The sequence below is a fragment of the Anomalospiza imberbis genome, chromosome 6 (genome assembly GCF_031753505.1).
Source record: "Anomalospiza imberbis isolate Cuckoo-Finch-1a 21T00152 chromosome 6, ASM3175350v1, whole genome shotgun sequence".
Lineage (NCBI taxonomy): Eukaryota > Metazoa > Chordata > Aves > Passeriformes > Viduidae > Anomalospiza > Anomalospiza imberbis.
In genome coordinates, this window is record NC_089686.1 from 5,135,436 (window position 1) to 5,151,383 (window position 15,948).

The window sequence follows — 15,948 nt, forward strand, 5'->3', positions numbered from 1 at the left end:
TGATGAGGACTGCTAGGAGGAGAAATGTTTCTCAGTTTTGTTGCATCTGTTAACACGATTCAATTAAGCTGCCAGAAATGATAAGCATTTAGAGGGACATCAGCCATCACTCCTCACTCCCAGACAAAATCTTTGTCATGTCAGCGGTCATAAATCATTGTGATTGTACTTGGGAAGTGTTAGACACTGTAACTCATCACCAGGGCCTATTCAGCTTCCCTCAGGGCACTGTTTTACCTGGTCTGCCAAGGTAAATGCCTTGTGTTGTTGGTACACAAGAAAGGAGTAATTGAGTGGTGTAGAAATTATGTCTGTTTGCACAGAAAAAGAAAAAAAAAAAGAGGTTAAAAAGGTTCCTTCTAAAACAGATTTAAGGTTGCAAGAGGTAGGTTGGTCAAAAATCGAATGTTCCATCCCTGGAGAAAAGTCAGGCTTTTTAAACACTTAGTTTGATACCAAATTAGGACAATAAAAAGGCAGAATATTCCTATTTTTCACAGGACAGTATTTGTTGCAAAGTTCTGGGACACTTAAGCCTTCCATCCCTGCTCAGTTTGCAGCATACAGATCACTGTGATGCTGGTGCCAAGGGGCTTTGGCCCCTGTTTTTTACCCAGGCTTAGGCAATATCTCTCATAATGCACCCACGACAACATCATAACTGATGGTAGATCAATACAGACCGGGGGGCATCTCTCTGCACCCAGAGTGCCAGAAGATTTAAGAGCAAAGGCAATAGTGGATGGAGATGAACAGACAGGAAAACACAAGAATACAGGAGTCTACTCCCCATGAGGGTACAGCCTCAAAGCCTTGGGTGCCAGTCCCAGCTTCGATCTCTGCAACCATCACCAGGCAGAACTCAAAGAGGGTGATGAGGTATGAATGGGAAGAGTAAAAGGCAGCACAGGAGGAAATGTGAAGGTGTTGGGATTGAAAGAGGAGCAAGATGGTTATGACTGACCAAATCCATGCTTGGCCAGGACAGCATCTACCAGGAGAGCATTCACCAGGAGAGGAAGCTGTGGAGAGGCAGAAGAGAGCTGGAGAGAGATAAGATGGGTGGTAAATTGGTGGGCTGGGAAACATCATCTCTCCATGCCACTTTTGAGAATTTGTGTTCGTGATGAGGACGACACAGGCTCAGGTGTCGGCTTTGCTGCATGGATGGGTTGGCAAACAGAAGCTAAGAGGAGGGGAGACAGTGGCTTGGGCCAAGACAGGAAGCCTCACCAAAAGCTCTCTGGTGTGGCAAGCCTCAGGTTTCCTCAGCATCTTCCTGGTGGGACTTGTCCACCACCTCTTGAATTTCCCAAATTGCCAGGGACTTTTCAAACTTCTGTCAGGAGAGGCCAAGCTATGACCCACTCACAGGTGCTTTTTTTCCCCCTTAGTCTCCTAAGGGGCTGGTTGCAAATTGCTTCCTGAAATCAGGCTCCTTCCTTGCACAATGGCAGACCAAACCAGGCCCCTGAGCTGATGGAGGCTCTGGAAAATGTTGTTTCACGCTTGGCTCTTTCAGCGCCCTGCACCAGGCACAGGAGGCGGTTCGGTCCTTGTGCTTCATTTCAACACCACCAATATTGACCTTTTCTTTCCTTAATGAGAAGGGATTCAGGGAGGTAGGAGGGACAGGAAAGGAGGTTTGTTCTTTGCTCCTGCTTTGTGAGCTGAGCAGAGGAAAGAGACACTCGGGGTTCACTAGGAGGGCTTTTCACCTTAACATTGCTTGAAAATAGAAGTGCTAGGCAGGGGGTTTTTACTGCTTTCCACACTCTCCTTTGCCACAAGGCAGAGGAGAGGCCACATTTCAAATCAGCTGCTTTTTGGTTTTTGTTTTTTTTTTTCCTCCTCAGTCTGCAGATCAAATAATGGGTGCTGAGCAATGGCAGATTCAGATTCCACTGCTCAGAGATCAGGGTAGAAAGAACTTAGTCCCTGTGAACCAAAATGTCTGCCCCTACCCATGCTGCCCATATCCAAAGGTGTCAGTTTGCTCTTTAGGAAGGGGATGTTTCTAAATTCCTGTTTCTGGGGTCAGGAAATTGCAATAGAGGTTTTAATTTTTAGGGTTGTTTCTGCTGCTGCATGTGGGGGGAAAAAAAATCCACGTCATGTCCTGAAAGCACAAAACCTCAATAAAAAGAGACAACTTCTTCTACTTAAACAAATAAGAATCTCATGATTTTGGGAACATTAATTTACAATTTATGAAGTCTGTGATTAACAGCACTGCACATCCATGAGACTTGAGCAGCAGTAAGTGATTTCCCTGGCTTCATTCAGTACCCAAAAAAGTAACAAGACTTTAAAAAAAAAAAATTAAATAACTATTTGGCCTCCTGCTCATGTAAGTTCAGTCTAAGGTGGAATTCCCAGCGAGGATTTCTAAAGGAATTCCCAGTGAGGCATGTAGGAAAGCCAAAGCAGACATCCAGCCTTGAGCCAGTGATTTCCAATCTGTCTCACCACTCATGTGTGCCACGGGCAGTGCAGGATCAGGCTCTCAGCAGGTTCTGGCCCCTGCCCTGTGGCAGCCAGTGGCTCTGGTGCCATCCTTCCATCCTGCTCTTAATGGAAGTGGTGACTCAGACTAAATTAAGGAGCACACCTTCCTCAGTGTGCGAGCAAGCTCCGTGTCATCTTTGCTTTACCATGGCTGGTGATGCATCAGCCTCCAGGCTCAACAAAAAATCTCAATTCTCTTATTTTGTAAACAGAATACAAAAAAGAATTTGCTTGGAAATCACCAACAAATTAACAACCTCTAGCTGTAACTTTGATGACTAACTCAGCCTGATCTAACTCAGCAGTGCCAAAGTTCTCATTTGTTTAATTTGACATTTTCCTCCAGGTTCTCCACAAGGAGGATGGAGAGGAGATGGCTTTTCAGATGGAGCTGAGGTTTGTTTGAGGTTTATTTTAAAGCTGTGCACTCGATGGGGTTTAAAGATTGTGCAGATAATGTTAGGATAACCTGCTGCAGACCTGTCTGAAAGAAGTAGAAAGGGCTGATCTAGAAATTGGAGAGACATTTTTGCAAAGCTGGAGGCCTGCTTTTGAAAAGCACTGAATTCAGTTCCACACTCACACAAAGAAGTCTCCAAGTTAAACACTTTTAATATCTAAGTCAATTCCAGCCTGTTTTCAGCATGAAGGCATGTATAAGCTTTTGTATCAGAAAAAAAAAAAAAAAAAGCAGGATAAAAAATTGAAATGGGGATCTGTATTTCTCATGGCCTTCAGATTCTTTGTTTCTCTTCCAGGCTGATTTACTGTGTTACTGTGGATTTTTTTCAAACTAAGAGGGTCAGTACTTCAAAAAAACAGATAGATAAGCCAAATATGCCCAATCCAATGCCATCCATTTTCAGCATTAATTCAGAGCAGCTTGCAGGTTGGGCATGGGTGAGTAGATCCTGGATGAAGTTAAAAGCAGCTAATTCACTCTGTGAGCTCAAGGTACCTTTCACCACGCTCTCCTCTGCATCACAAAAAGCTGTAATATTCAGGAAAATATGTCCTCTGCCTTTCTCATGGCTGAGTTAATATCTAGGATCAAGTTGTAAAGGTACTTTTGACCGTGCAGAGTGTGTCTCTTTGCAGGAAGGGAGAGAGGAGGCTGAGGAGCAGCCCAGACACATGAACAAAGGGAACAATAGGAACTATTCTGCAGGCAGAGGCTGCTGCATTCTTGAACACATTCACATGGATAAAGGAGATCAAATAAGAGCTTCCAAAGCTGCACGATGATAAGAGAAAAATATTACAGTGCTGTTCTGCAGGCTGGACTGTGCAGTGATTATACAGCAGTTTGTCCAACCAGCTCCCCAGGGCCAAAATGCAATCAGTAACCCTTCCCTTAGAATCCTGGCTTCTCTGCAGAGCCACAAGAGCATCTGATAATTCCCTGGCAGCCCCAGCCGTGGCCTTGTGCAAAGACTTGGTAAGTTGAATGTCCGGTTTGTGCGCTTTCCACACGCAGCGGGGCTGGGAGGGAGGCACAGCACAGGAGGGATGTCCACATCCCTCCTCTGACACTGACCCACTCCTTGGACTTGGGCAAGACACCTATTTGCACTCCAAGTCCCAGGAGCTGCTGGAGGCGTTGAGGGCACCAGGACGTGGTGCTGGACATCTGCACCCAGGGAAGGTATGTCCCAAAGGAAAGGGATGGGTATGGGAGAGAGGTGGAGCAGATGGACTTGGGCTGGTGGTGGCAGTGGCTGTTTAGTAGAAAAGCCCAAGGTGGGATGTAGGTGGGTGTACCACAGGTGGGGAGAGGGATGGAGACTCCCCTTCTGTGGTTCAAAAGAAGGGACAAATTCATTCCTTCTTGGCTGACAAGAGCTTCAGTTAGAGGCAGTGCCAGGGCAGTACATTCCTAGCAGCTCCAGAAAGCTGGAGCTGGGATTTTGAAGAGGAGCACACAAGCAAATATTATCCAGAGCTTCTTCCAGACAGCTCTGGTTGATGTGGAGTGCAAACAGCAATCAAAGGAGCAGTTTGTGTTGTAGCTCCATTAGGGCTTCGTGCCTGTGCTCTGGGGCTGGCAGGCTGCCCCTGGGCTGGGCTGGGAATGGAGAGGTGTGTCTCCCAGATCCCCTGTTTCTCTGCCAGGGCGTTTCCAAGCAGCTGCAAATTGCACCACGTCTGACGCAGGACATCTCGTAACTGCACCGCCTGCCCCGCTGTCTCACTGACTGTGATCTCCAGTGTTTATACCAAACCCCAGAGATGTGGCAGTGCTGTGAGAGGCTTGAAAGATGGATGATGTTAAACAACTCTAAAAGGAGTCCTGGATGTGGAGATGATTTCTGAGCACATCCAAAGGAGCCCCTTCACCTCCACTTCCCGCCAGCAGAATCACTCAGGGCATCCATGTTCTAAACACATGGATGGTAGCCCGATAAAAACAATGGCAGCTTTTATACACAGCCTCCAGTTCAAGCCCTTATAGGAGAGACTGTTTCCAATAGCAAAGAAATACACATCAAAGCCAGCCCCCAGCATCTGCCAGGTTTCTTGGGGAGCTACAGCATCTGTGTGGTGGGAACATCACAAGCAGTCACTCCCCAAGTGGGAATCCTTCTTCCAGGAGTGAAGTGGGGGGAGCAGGGCTGTTTAGGGCTATCAAGAATGTACATGTTCATCTCTGCTGGACTCAGGTGGGTGATCTGACATTCCTGGAGCATCCTCCCTAGGGAGTGTGTGTGTCATGTGGGGCTGTGCTCAGCTCTGGAAGCAATGGGTACCAAGAGCTCATAGAGAAAATGTGGGCCAAAAAAAAAAAAAAAACCAGCATCATGTGGGTCCCTTTAATCCAGACTGGGCAGTGTGCTAACAGGATGGTTGGCAGCTCTGATTGCAAAGAGCAATTTCACTTGGAAAGAAATTAAGAAAGTGGAGTACCCTGTGCCAGAAAAGGTCCTTTGCATCCCAGGGAGGAGCTGGTTGTCTGGAGGATCAGGCTGCCAGCTCCCATTTTCCATGACAAGGTTATTAAGGATAGGGGAAAGGTGAATGGATACTCAACTGCTGTCATCCCCCACAGTCATCCTCTGCAGCAACACAGAATCAGAGGAAAATCTGGACTTGGTTACATCACCAGCACATAGCGCAGGACCTCCCAGGCAGCCCTTCCTGGGGCCAACTCCTTGTACCCTGGACTGGTTCTCTGGGCTACCACAGCTTTGCAGTGGCCCATGTGCTGTCTTGGCTGATGGGCAAGGCCAAAGCCAAGAGCCCATGCATCTATCATCAAATCAGTCTAATTCCTTTCTCAGGGGACAGGGAGGGAGAATGCAATCTTGTTCCAGCCAAAAGAGTGTTGGTGCCAGCCTGTGCTGGGACAGGATGGATGGCTGGAGGCAGACAAGTCATGGGAGCTCAAGAAAAAGGGCCTGGTGAGATGTGCCATGAGTGTCAGCTGTCCCTGGCCCAGGAGCAGCCCTGGCAGAGCCAGCACAGCAGGTAATGGGACACAACAGTCCATTGCCTGTGCTGAAATTCTAGAAAATTACCTTTCCACACTATTAGCATCTTGTGGGGCAACCATAACACCTACAGCTTCCTTGAGCCAAAAAGACCTCACTGGCAAGGGTACTTTTGTCCTGGGGTAGCTCCTTCTACACAGGATCTTTGCTCCTGTAAAAAGCACAGCATAAAATGTTTTCTGACCAACTGGTGTTACTGTTTCAGTGAAAGCTTCGAGTGTTCTTGACTCAGTGTAAATAAATAATGTTGAAAGAATAATACAGAGCTAATAAAGCTATTATCTGGGAATATTGCAGCCTAATCTCCAGTTCAATTGAGATAATGAGTGCTGAATCATGCCTGGAGCATCCTAAGTAAGCAGCAGTGGTTTTGATAAAGGATAGGAGCGGATTTTTGGTCTCAGCCTGTTGCTTGCCTGTAGATTCCTGGAGTGATCAGTGTGGGTCCCTAAGCTGGCTATGGGTCCACATTCCTCTTAGTGGCAGAGCTGGCTCAGCCTCCCATTGCCTTCATCCTGGAGTGGCCCAGGGAACCGGCTGGCTTAGCCACAGCAGTGTGACCAAGCAAGTGGCACACGGCCCCAGAGCAGGATGGGGATGTCATCCCCAAAGACAATGCCATGTCGCAGCAGCCTCTGCTAGACCCACGGGGTGGCTGTGTGTCACCAAAGGGGATCAGCCTTCCCCATATAACTGATTCCCATGAGGAAGGGACTCTATCTGCACCCCACAGCTGTGTGGGCTGCAGCTGCAGCTTGGGAAGGACACTGGCCTTGGCTGTTCAGCCACAGTGAAACACCTTTCCCTGGGGCTCCTGTCATGGAGAGCCCCTGGCCCGAGCAAATTCCTGCTTGAAAAATGGTTTATCCTCGCAGAAAGGCAGGCACAGTGCAAAGGGTTTGCAGCAGAAATCAGTGGTGCTTTGGAGTTTACATTGTCACTGGCAAGAAGCAGAATGTGGCAGGAATGGGCTGCTAAATGGACAGCTTTGCAGTAAGCAGCCATCCCAAAATAAAACACCCCCGGACAAGTTGAGGATACACAAAGGAACTGACAGCCTCTGAATCTGGCTTCACATCAAGGAGTCCTAACTTGAAAGCTTTATTTAGACTACTAAGAAAAACAGCTGCAGAAGAGTCCTGATGACGTGCTTTAAAGGGGGATTTCTGCAAGGAGAGAAGTGCTGGATTCCTGCTGGAAGTGAAGCACCTAGCCCCTTCAAAAACCCCAGCATTAGACTGGAGAGCATTGCAGAAGGGTGGGATTTGTATTGCTTGAAGAAAATAAAAATATTTCTGGAAAAAAAAAAAAAAAAAAAAAAACAAAACAACAACACCAAAAAACCGCACAACAGTTTAAAAATAATAAAAACCTACCTGGAGGTGAGCTTAGGGGAGTTGTGAGCAAGGGATAGGAGTCAGGGAATGGATGCAAGCCTTTGGGCTGCATCTCCCCCACGACAAGTGGAGCCTCCCGATGCTGGGGGGTGGCGACGCTGGCGAGAGCAGCCCAAGCAGCACATGGACCTGTGCAATGTTGGAGAAAAATATTTGCAATTGTCAAACAGAGCGAGCTTGTTACGGTACCCAGCAGGGCTCTATCGCCGAATCCCTTTCTGCAGAGCCATAAAAAGAGGGGAGGGGGAGATAACTCCAAGGCGAGATTCTTGTGAGCTCATAAATCTCCACGAGCTGGGTCCCAGGACTGATGAAATCACCGGGAAGCCCAGTGGCCTGGTTTCCGCAGCGCTGCCTCCACTAGCGACGCTATCACTGGGAGAAAAATGGAGCCAAGCTTTTGGGAGAGGGGTGGCTTTTTCCGAGCAACAGGGAAGCTGTTACAGCCCAAGGCTTTCTTAGGATGAAATGATTTAAGCACCTCTTCGGCATCCTGCTGATCTTTTGGAGGCGGGGAGCCTGATAGCTGAGAGTCCTCGGGATGATAATTGTGGTGTATTTGTAGAATCAAAGGTTTCCCCTTGGAACGGGGCCAGCAAGCTTTGGGAAGAAGAATGGATCCAATACAAAGGGGTTTTTTAAAAGCCCATTAAGTCGCCTAGGGGCTGAGCTCACATTCCCACCGCCTCGGCAGTCAGGGCTCAGGGAGCAAGGTTTCATTCCCATCGGCTTTGCCCAAGTCCTTCTTCGCCATTCCTCCCTTTCCCAGGTCTCCACGGAGGGGGATCACGCTGGGGTCTGGGTGCAGCCCCTGGTGCTGGAGGGAGCTGGGGGCTGCCATCTCCCTCTCCTGCACCCCAACAGCGCAGCGGGCCATGGGGAGGCTGAGTCAGGGTCTTGAGGCTCCCAGGATACCCATGGCTGGGAGCTGCAGGAGACCTGTGAGACTTGGCATGTGTTTGAGCCCTATGCTCATCATTTGCACTGTCCCTTATACATAAACCAGCATGTGGGAGATATTGAGAGACTCCCAAGATCTGAGCTCACTCCCAGCTCGCCATTGGTCAAAACAGGGAGAGCCATGGACAGAGCTGGAGGGGATGGGGGATCTTCTGCAAGGCAAGTCTGTGTCCCAAATATAATCTCTGGAGGGACTGAGGTGTTGCAGATACTGTGGAAAAGGCTGAACCGTGCATGCCCATCCCCTGCCAGTGACTCTGCCCTGGGGGATGCTTGGGGCAGTCCTCAACATCCTGGCCCCCCCCCGGCTCTGTCCTGTACCTGAGTCACCATCCCAGTCCTTGCACAACCACTCAACATCCCACGTAAGGGGATGAAAAGCCAAGCCTGATAGTCCCATCAGCATTTCTCTCCTTAAGGGTTTCTGGAGGCAACAGACATCCCTAGGAGTCAGCTCTTACTCATGCCGCCCCCATGGAAAATATAAGGATGGGGTTGGTAATCCAGCTGTGACTAAGGAGGTTGCAACTGGGGAGGTCCCTCTTGCTGTTGTTGTGACTGTGATTTCCCTCTCTACCAGTTTAGCAACACCCTTTTGTCACCAGTAATCCGAGGCAGTCAGGGCATTTTCAGGGTTCCATCCACCACAGTGATACAGGGAGGTTGCTGTTACTGCCACACCTCCTAATGTTCCCAGCTGCTCATCCCTGCACGCCCAGGGGCCCCTCCTGTGCCAGGGAGGTGCTGCTCTCCCAAGGCTGCAACCTGAGTCTGAGACCTCTGAGCATCACCAGCCATGGCCAGTGTTTAGATACTGAGGACTTCTTGCCAGGATATCAGCCAGAGTCTTGTGCATGGATCTAAAATTCCTGCAAGGGAGATGGAGGAGGAGAGGTTTGTGTGCTTGGGCAGAGAAAAGGCTGAGTAGAGGAAAGAGAAGATCTTTCCTGCAGAGTCCAACCCCATGCCAAACCAGGAAAACTTTCCAGTAAGGCTACTGCTGTGGGTACAGCCTGGATCAGCCAGAGGCGGCTGCAATACCTCCCCATCACAAACATTCCCAGCACAGTGGCTCTGACAGCTGATGGAGCCACAGCTGCATGGAGACCCTGGGGTGGAGCAACATCTGGGCACCATGGAAAAGGGAACACGAGCCTGCGGAAGTCCTTGCAGCAGAGAAACTGCAACCGGAGAGTAACAAGAAGCCCTCCAGGGAAAACCTGTAAGAAAATCTAGCCAGTCAAGAGAGATGATCTCATAGTGCTGATGTCACCCCAGGAGTGCCCAGGGATGGAGCAGGGAGGCTGGAGCAGTCCTGTGCTCGCTCCATCCATGCAGGTTGTGACCTCTTGGCACGGACGCAACAGGACCCTGCTGCTCTGCTGACTGCAACATCGTTGTTCAAGTCCTGTAACAGATCTCTTTTGAATTCTGCTGATTAGAAAAAAATGCAGCACCAGGACGTGTAAAAGCCACACTGATGCTCTGAAAGATACCAGGAGAATGTATGTCCAGTTACACAGCTGTCAGGGATGGGAGAAATATTCCTGCCTGCGCTGGTCGCTGAGTCTTCACATTCCAGCCCTTGTGCTGGGAGGAACAAAACCTCTTAGCTCTGCAGTTACTGGAGACAGGAGGCACAAACTTTAAGTCATCTGGAGTCAGGCACTGTAAAAATTTAATGATGCAGGACAAATCAGGGGGACCAAAATAGTGAACAAGATGGAGAGGATTTTGTGATTTATTGTGTTCAGCCAGGACTTGGGGTATCTGTGAGCCATTCCCAGGTCGACCACAGAATATAAGAGTGACCTTGGCTGAGTCACTTTGGACAAATTCTGCCCAGAATTGGCTTAGGCATCTTGCAAAAGTGAGATAGGTATAGAATATTGAATCATGTCAAAAATCATGAGGATTAAGATGTTCCAAATACAGGTAGGCCCTTGATGAGAGCTCCGAATTCCTTTGGATAAGCTTCTTTCCTTAATGGATGGCAGAATTGGAACCCACCTGGTGACCTGGGGGTTAACTATTTTATGCTCCAGTAAGAGGCTGGAGGCTCATCGTGAGTGTAAGGTGACTTGGCACTTCCTCACTCTGTAGCTGCTAAAGGTCTGGAGCAAAGGATGCTCCACTGATAAAACAATAGCCTCACTTATCCCCCTGGCTTTGTAGCTATGTGGATTTGTAGCCCACTCCCCCAAGCAATGGAGCCAGATCTGGCCAGGCTATTTCCACCTCCCTGTCTTCCCTTCCTGCAAAGCCTTAATCTGAGGTTTTAAATGGGATTTAAGTGACGCTCTGGCTTTTTGCTGGCCCCTCTGCAAAGGCAATAAATTCAACCCATGCTAGATGTGAACAAATAAAAGCAGCTCTCCCTGTAGGCTGTGTGTGCACACATCCCTGTTAAACCCTTCTCTGACAGCCCCAGCAACAGCTGGTGGAAATCTGCAGCAGTCTCTGGCCTTGAGAGAGAGGCACTGATTTACACCCCTCTCCCACCCTTCACTCCTCTTCCTCCAGCCTCACCTCTTCCCTGGATGCTACCCCTCATCTCACCTCTTTTCCTGCTTTCAGGAGATAAATAACCAAGGATGTGAGGAAGAAACAGGGTACTGAACTTTCATCCATTGAGAATTTGCTCTGGGTTTTTTTTTTTGCTTTGTTGATTGGTACCTTTTAGAGCAATTCAATGCAAGTCACCTCTAGGAATAGGGAGGAGAAAAAAGACCTGGGCAAAGTTACAGATCCCTAATCAAGAATGGCTTGTTTTCTAGCCATTAGGGAGTCTAGGGGAGAAGAAATAGAGCCCTCCAGCCACCCTGAACAATACATGTTCCCCCAAACCCAGCATCTGAGGCTGGCACAAGGCTGTGGGTGAAGCCTGGCACTGGCAGGACATTCCAGAGAGGAAGATTGACCCTTGGCTTCATGAGCAATCAGGAGCTGAGTGTCAGGAGTCTGCCAAAGACACGCCAGGTACCAGCAAGATGATCCAAACCAGGGCATGGCCACACGTGCAGCATCTCACAGGAGACAGGCGGGAGGATGGATGGCAAGGGAAGCACGAGGGGCTTCTGGCAGCTGCAGGGACCAGTGGAGAGGGGAGGAAGGCAATGACAGGAGCACAGAGAGGGGTGGGGTGGAGGGCCCTGACCAAGCCACAGAGATAATTTAAAGCTTCCTACACCCCAGCACACTTACAAGTGCTTTATATCTCTCTGCCACTCATCTGAGTCATCTGTTTCCCACAGGGCATGGTGTTCTTTCAGGTGAAGCAGCCAGGAGCGGCTGTGCTCTCCCAGCATCTCCCAGCAGAGTGGGTTTAGACAGGGCAGGGCTGGAGCAAGACCTTGTTATAACTGTTTGCAGTAAGTCTCACTATCTGCTCTCCAATTATTTCTTACATTTTTTATTTCTTAGAAAGACCGGCTGAGTGGAGCGCTGAACAACCTGGTCTAGTGGAAAGTGTCCTTGCCCATGACAGGGGTGTTGGAACTAGATTATCTTTAAGATCCCTTCCAACCCAAACCATTCTATGATTCTGTAATACGATTCCATGATTTTACCCTTCTCTGAACACACTGGAAAAGAATTTGGTTGCTCGGGCTCCCGATATCCCCACCACCACCAAGGTACAACTCCCTGGTACGCCATAAAGCACTTATGTGCATGTGATTAAATGCCACTGAAGCGGATGGGAATTTGCTTACAAGCAAATTACAAATTCCTTACAAGCTTAAGGACTTTGCAGAATCAGGGCCTAAATCCACTGAGTCTTTGCTAATGCTCCCAGCCCGCTGAGTCCTGCTTTGGGAATGTGTCTATTTTCCCTTCTGGGGCTATGAAATGTTACAGCGAAGCTTTGCCTCCCCCTGCTAGCTGCAGGGAGCTGATGTGAACCCTGGGGTGAGATTGGGCTCGGCGCTGTTGGAGATAACATTGGTTTAGGGTGTGGTTTGTTTTCACACAGAACATCCCAGCCCAGATACAGAACCGCTAAAGATCCTCTGCGTACTCTAAAAACCTCCTATCAAAGAACAAAAAGCATAAAGCTGTCTCCTACCTTTGAGCCAAAACCAGCCCTGATTGCTGTGATGGAAATATTCCCACAATCTCCAATGGTCTGGGATGGTGATAGGGGCTCAGATGGCGATTTTGTCCCTTTTGGTGCAAGTCTTTGGTTTAGACCAGAACAACAATTAAATAGAAGCTGTGGCCTGTTTTTTTTGCTGAGCATATCATCTGTGCAATGTGAAAGACTATAACCTCGAGAGGGCTTTTTGTCCTCCAAAATCAATTTTACTTAATTTTTGTAAGGGGATGGGTTCCATATTCCATTACTGTCAGCTGAATCAAGAGTGTCCTTTTAGGTTTCGCTGGAACACATAAAAACTCTTCCCCAGGGATAAGATAGTATTGATCTGACATGGATTGGTGGCAGAGAACATTTACTAGGGTCGAGTGAGCATCTAAAGATGAAGGCTACCAAGTATATTCTTACAGATTTAGAACAAGAAACCCATTTTCTTTCCCTCAGCTCTGAGCAAGTCCTGGTTTAGTTTTTTCATCCAATGAGCAAACCCTGCCAACCCCCTCCTGTTACAAGGCATTACAAGGATTATTTTCCAAGCAGGCTTGGTACCCATGCTCTCCCCTTCTTGGGGCTGGATGCTCATCAGTCTTACATGATGACTATTGCATGTGTCCTACTTATCCAGAAAGGCTCTGGGCAGCTGGTTATTGGGTTTTCCTGTCTGAATACAAGAGCTTAATTTAATAGGCGGCTGTTGGAAAAACAAGCAGGAAAGCAACACAATGGGGCTTGATAAGCAGCGTCCAAACAAGCTCTGAGAAGGCAGTGACAAGAAAATGGCTGAGCAGTTTCGATGAGGAAGATGCAATTCCAGATGTCAGCCATTAAGCTGATACTTACCCAGGCTGGGAGCTTGCAGGCCAAACCATCACTATGTGGTTAACAAAAGTCCTTGAGGAGGAGAAGAGTGGGAAGGGTTGTCCTGGGAAGGCATTTTATGGAAAAAAATAAGATGAATGGAAGAGCAAAAGAAAAGCTGTGCTGGGATGGAGGCAGGGACCATTCTGCCCAGCATCCTCTCATAGCCAATGGTGTATGATAAGCCAGGGGTATGAGAAGTGTTCAGGGATATTTTCCCATAAACTCCCCAAGCCCACAGCAGGCTGCACACAGCTCCAGGACTTCCTGAGCCTGAGGCTTGTATAGAAATACTGGATTGAATAGTCCTGGCCTAACCCTTTACCTCAGTGAAAAATGCTCCCTATCTTTGATCACTAGTTCTTTGGTGAGAACAGAGGCCAGAGCTGCTCACAGTATTCAAGAGGAGAGCAAACCAGGAATTTGTACAGCAGTTTTTCCTCTTACCTCATTAACTCCTATCAGTCTGTTTGCTTTCTTGACTGCTGCTCAGGAGTGAGTTGATGCTTTCATCAAATTCCTTGTTATAACCTGGGATGCATTTCCTGAGGGGTTGCAGTCAGTTCAGAGCCCGTTGCCATGTGCAAGATGTTAGGAGTGCTCCCTGTGAGGCTCATCACTTACATTTGTCTCCAGAGTATTTCATCTGTCATTTTGTCACTGTGTGTCCCCAGGTCCTGCTGCAGTTTGGTGCCTTGGGCCTTTCCAAGCAGTTCAGTGTCACCAGAAGCCATCACCATGTCCCCACCCACCCCACCTCCTACATCACTGATGAAGATGCTGAGCACAGACTCAGATCTCTGTGAAACTCCCCATCTCATGGCTCCAGTACAGACTGACCACCCCAGTCTGGCCTTTGTGGTTTCTGCCTATAAACCACTGAGGTTTTTTTTTCGTGGCTCCTTACTCACCTCAATATGTTTTGATGAAGGATTTTGTCAGAGCCTTTAAGAAATCAATATCTCTTATATCCATTAGATCTACCACATATTTGGCTCCATCAAGAACTGTGGTAGATTTTATGAGTTATAATTTCTCTTGCCAAAACCTGTGCCTGGGTGCAGATGCTTATCCTCTTGTCCCACCAGTTTCACAACACCATCATTGGGTTTACTGCTTCAGAAAACCTGCCCTTGACACCTTTTATCCCAAAACTGCCTCTGTGATTGTTGCCTCCCATTTGCTTCAACACCCAATGGGCAAGAAATCAAGCAAGGCAGGCTGGAGACCAGCATGGCTGAGCAGAGACCTGCTCCTCTAATTGAGGAGTGAGAAGCAAATGCTCAGCCAATGGAAGCAGGGACAGGTGACCTAGGAAGAGTACAGGGATACGATTTTGATGTTTAAGGATGGGGTCAGGAAAGCTAAGGCACAGATGGAAAAGACCAATGAGAAGCTGGTCTAGTGGAAGGTGTCCCTGCCCATGACAGGAGGGTTGGAACAAGATGATCTTGAAGGTCCCTTCCAACCCAAGCCCTTCTGTGATTCTGTTAATTTTACTCCACATTTTGGTATCAACTCTATGGATGCTCTTTCTTTACTTTCCCAACACTGGCTTTTCCTTTGTCCCTGCATCAATTTTTGTGCAGACTCCATACGAAACACAATCACAGTAAATCCCTTCCTGCCTTTCAGACCTTCCCATATAGTTGTTGCCAAGAAAGAAATAAAAATTATCCAAGATATAAATAGCTTGACCTCTTCTCCCAAAAAAAAAAAAAAAAAAAAAGTTTACTTAAGGTAAAATGTTCCACGCTATTAATTTGATCTGAGTTTTGATTTGCACCAAGAACACTAACTGCTCCTTCTGCCATCTCATGCAGCGAGGTTATTCCCATGCATGTGGGAATCCAGCCGTGTATCCAATTGCTGCTCTGATTCACGTGAAATAGGAACCTCTGGAAAATTGATTTCTTAAATCCAAGCGGAGACTGCCGCATCTTGGGAGGCCTCTGCCCGGCAGCTGCGACACAGATCCCGCGTGTCCGTGTCGCCAGCCGGCTGAAACTTTATCTTCGGCGGGAGCGGGACCCTCCCGCCTGCCCTCCGCCTCCTCTGCAGCACGGAGCGTCCCGGTGCGGTGTCCCGGGTGCGGTGCCCTCGGTGCGGTACCCCCGGTGCCGTACAGCCTTTGCAGCATCCCTACTACGGTACCCTTGTTGCGGTAGCCCCAGCAGAACCTCCGGTAGTGCCCCCGCTGCGGTACCCCCAGCAGGGCAGCCCCGGTGGCGGAGCCCCCGCCCCGCGCGTCACTACAAGTCCCGGCGGCGGGCGGGCGGTGACGCCAGCGCGCCGGGCGGGGCGGGCGCGGCCCATTGTGGGCAGGGGCCGGGCGGGCTCCGCGCCGCGCAGCGCAGCGCCGCGCCGGCAGGTACGGCGGGCGGACGGCGGGCAGCGAGCCCTCCGCCCCGGCAGGAACGGCGGGCGGACCGCGGGCAGCGAGCCCTCCGCCCCGGCAGGAACGGCGGGCGGACCGCGGGCAGCGAGCCCTCCGCCCCGGCAGGAACGGCGGGCGGACCGCGGGCAGCGAGCCCTCCGCCCCGGCAGGAACGGCGGGCGGACGGCGGGCAGCGAGCCCTCCGCCCCGGCAGGAACGGCGGCCGCGCTGCGGTGAGTCCTCCGAGCCCCTCGGCGCTCCTCC

General features: G+C 49.4%; 1 protein-coding gene and 1 long non-coding RNA gene across 2 annotated transcripts in view; both read left to right on the forward strand.

Annotated features, from left to right (window-relative positions):
- Positions 1–692: 692 nt before the first annotated feature.
- On the forward strand, positions 693–7,423 carry LOC137475132 (uncharacterized). The gene is made up of 6 exons (XR_010999702.1): positions 693–1,062; positions 2,855–2,904; positions 3,267–3,408; positions 3,607–3,946; positions 5,787–5,906; positions 6,294–7,423. It is a non-coding gene; the product is annotated as an uncharacterized lncRNA (long non-coding RNA).
- Positions 7,424–15,639: 8,216 nt separating this feature from the next.
- The window catches only part of DAAM1 (dishevelled associated activator of morphogenesis 1), a 90,655-nt gene continuing 90,346 nt past the window's right edge, over positions 15,640–15,948 (forward strand). Inside the window, exon 1 of the mRNA XM_068192114.1 lies at positions 15,640–15,917. The gene's annotated coding sequence lies outside the window, so the exon portion shown is untranslated. The remainder of the gene's footprint in view (positions 15,918–15,948) is intronic.